The sequence below is a fragment of the Pteropus alecto genome, unplaced genomic scaffold, assembly GCF_000325575.1.
Source record: "Pteropus alecto unplaced genomic scaffold, ASM32557v1 scaffold91, whole genome shotgun sequence".
NCBI classification, from domain to species: domain Eukaryota; kingdom Metazoa; phylum Chordata; class Mammalia; order Chiroptera; family Pteropodidae; genus Pteropus; species Pteropus alecto.
The window spans coordinates 98,263-101,764 of record NW_006431910.1 but is presented as its reverse complement, the minus strand read 5'-3'; the positions used below and the strand labels follow the sequence as shown (position 1 = coordinate 101,764).

Below are 3,502 nucleotides of genomic sequence, written 5' to 3'. Positions count from 1 at the left end.
CCAAGAAAGGCAACGTAGTCACAGTTCCCAGGATTTGGAGATAGACATCTTGGGGACTATTATTCTGCCTGTCATCTCATCTCCTCTGATGTCACATTTTCTTCTGTGTGAAGTGTCATTCCAACCTAGTTGAGTGATCCTGCCTCTCTTCCTCTATTTATCCCCTTACTCCAACCTGGAATGTTTTTCCTGTTAACTTCAGATTATCTCAAACTATTTAATGTCTTTCCAGACTAAATCCTCCCATAAAATTATTCCCAACCACTTCAGCTCACAATGATCCTGCCTTTTTCTAAAATCCTGTACTAAGCTTTGCCTTGAACCAAGCAAGTGATACTTTGAACTATCATTTCCCTTTTAACTCCTAGTTCTGCTTCTTCAACGTTGCTATAGTTTCACAAAAATGATGAGACATTAATGAGCACTTGTTATGGAGCATGTGCTCTTGTAAGCATAATGAATGTAATAATTCATCAAGTCTTCCAATGTCTCTGTGAGCAAAGTACTATTATTATCCCCATTTTACAGATGATGATATTGAGGCACAGAGAGGTAACAAAAAAGAAACTAAAAAGAAGACAAACAAAACAGAACAAAACAAAACCCACTTGTCCAGATGAGCAAGTTGGAGATCTGGCTTTGAACCTATGTCTCAGGATCCAGAGAGCGCACCACTTCGCTTTACCCAGGCTGCTGCTCGGTATTTAATACATCACTCTCTGTGGAGGCAAAGTGGATCTGTTGCTTCAAGGAAATTCTCGAAGGGAAGAAAGCATTATTTTTTCAGGAATCCTCTGGTCGAGGAAAATCCTGGGACAAATGCCAATGAAATCACTTTAATTTTTTCCCTGAGGAATAAACTCTTGAGGTTTTAGTTCTTCAGAGACGTGGGTTTACATCATTTAAAAATATCAGATGCATGTGACTCTGATTTTGTGCCGGATGTGTCAGTGTGTGAAATAAGGAGCATCTCTTTAGTCACAGGCTCATCAGTATGAAAATCTATCACCTCTACCAAGTGCTTAGGATGCCATTTCTGTTGCAGAAAGTCAGTACCAAGAAGGAAATTCAATCTTCCAGACTGACTTTCTGATGAAGACCAGAAATCTCTGGGCTTTGCCATTCATCTTGAAGCAGTTAAAAAGAAAACAAAGGATTCCCTTGAAGATATAAATATCTTTCATTTTGGATAAAAAGAAAATTTGAGATATGATGGAAAGACTTCAGTTGACTTAGACTTTTGTGAACATGAACTCACCACCCAGGTACGCCAAAGAGTGGTCTTTGGTGTTCCATCCAGCTCTTCAAGACAGTAACTCATCAATTTTTTGAACTTTTAAATATGAACTTGTTCATTTGAATTAATGGTTGGTGGAAATTTTTTCACTGGCATTAACTTTAATCGCGAATCCTCTATTTTTAATTCTCTGCACCACTTCGTTCTTCAGGTTGGTAAAAGAGTAAATATATCTAATCTCTTGTTTAGAGAGCTGTCCTTTATAAACATAACAATAATTACCATTTGTTATTGTATAATCGCCTCCATGACAAATAACCCATCAGATATTTGTATACATTTTCCTTTCTAATCCTTTATAAAGGGAAAGGATTAGTAAATGCAAATATAAATGCTGTCTTTGTAATATCTACAAGTTATCCATTTCATCAAGACAAACGCTGAAAGGACTTCTTCTCTGTTCTGGTTATCATACTCCAAATGTCTATTATTAGAATGTCTATGAAATATTGTCTATGTCTATGAAATATTGATAATTTCTTACCTCTCAAAAGGTTATTTTTGCATGCATCATTACATTTTTTAGAAAAAGAAAATGTATTTTTAAATTTCTTATACAGGTTATAAGCGAACAATGGAAGACAGGAATCAGACAACAGTGACTGAATTTCTGTTTTTGGGCCTCACAGATCATCTCCGTCAGCAGATTGTCCTCTTTGTCGTGCTTCTATTCATCTATCTTGTCACACTGGGAGGGAACTTGGGCATGATCACTCTCATACGGATCGATCCCAGACTCCACACACCCATGTACTTCTTTCTCAGCCACTTGTCCTTTGTAGACACTTGTTCCTCTGTCCTTTGTAGATACTTGTTCCTCTTCTTCCATTGCCCCCAGGATGCTGGGTGACATCTTTGCAGAGAAAAGAAGCATCTCTTTCATGGGCTGTGCTGCACAGATGTGGTTTTTTGGCCTTTTTGTGGCGATGGAATGTTTCCTCCTGGCTTCCATGGCATATGACCGGTACATGGCCATCTGTAAGCCCTTGTTGTATACACTCATTATGTCCCAGAGGGTCTGTGTGCAGCTGGTGGTAGGGCCTTATGTCATGGCTCTTGTAAGCACCATGACTCACACAGTTCTCACTTTTGGCTTACCCTTCTGTGGTTCAAATATTATCAATCATTTCTTCTGTGATATTTCACCACTGCTTTCACTGGCATGTGCAGACACTTGGATCAATAAGTTAGTGCTTTTCACCCTGGCTGGAGCTGTTCTAGTACTCAGTGGCCTGATCATTGCAATCTCCTACGTTTGCATCCTGTTGGCCATCTTGAAAATCCGGAGTGCGGATGGGAGGCAGAAAGCTTTCTCCACATGTTCCTCTCACCTGGCAGCCGTATTCATCCTATATGGGACTCTTTTCTTTATCTATGTTCGGCCTGGCTCAGGTTCCTCCCTAGATATCAATAAAGTGATTTCTCTATTTTACACTATGGTCATCCCTATGGTGAACCCCCTCATCTACAGCTTGAGGAACAAGGAAGTAAAAGATGCATTTAAGAGGAAATTTGAAAGAATTATTTGACCAATAGGTATGTAGAATAGAGTTTTTTTTATGTTGCACCATAGATGTTGGTACAGAATGTAAAGTAAAAAGAACACTGGACTAAAATTAGAAGCTGCATGTAAGTCTTGACTCTGTCAATTTGCAGATTATTTGAAAGCTGGAATAGTTTTAAGAATTTTTCTGCCATAATGTTGTTCTATGTGACAGCATTAAGTTTCAAAATAATACTGAGATGGATGAAGAGTATGAATGTGCAAATGTACTAGAAGAAAACTTAGGTAAATATGCATAAATTATAGGTGTGTGAATACTATGTAATACAGACATCAAAATAAAGTTATTATGGAAAAATCAAAGCACCATGAGCAATATTAAGAACCACATAATAAAATGAAAGAAAACATTTGTGTATATGTGTCAAAGAATAAGATAATACCCCTAATATTCAAGGAAATGTCCGTAATTCACAATCAATGAAGGAAAACAATAGATAAACAGACAAATGAATAAACAATTCACAGAAGTGGAAATACAAATTGGCAAAAATTGTAAAAAATGTTCCACTTCATGATCCATCAAGTAAATGAAATGAAATGAGATTACTAGGCAGTGACTTTCATGCAGAGGAAATTTTGATAGTTTTCGATGATGATGAAACACCTATTTGACTATGTGCCCTACTATTATTTCCTGC

The 3,502-nt window shown here is 37.4% G+C and overlaps 1 pseudogene; it reads left to right on the top strand.

Annotated features, from left to right (window-relative positions):
• The first annotated feature begins 1,871 nt into the window (after window positions 1–1,871).
• Window positions 1,872–2,826, top strand: LOC102889959 (annotated as a pseudogene).
• Window positions 2,827–3,502: the final 676 nt, after the last annotated feature.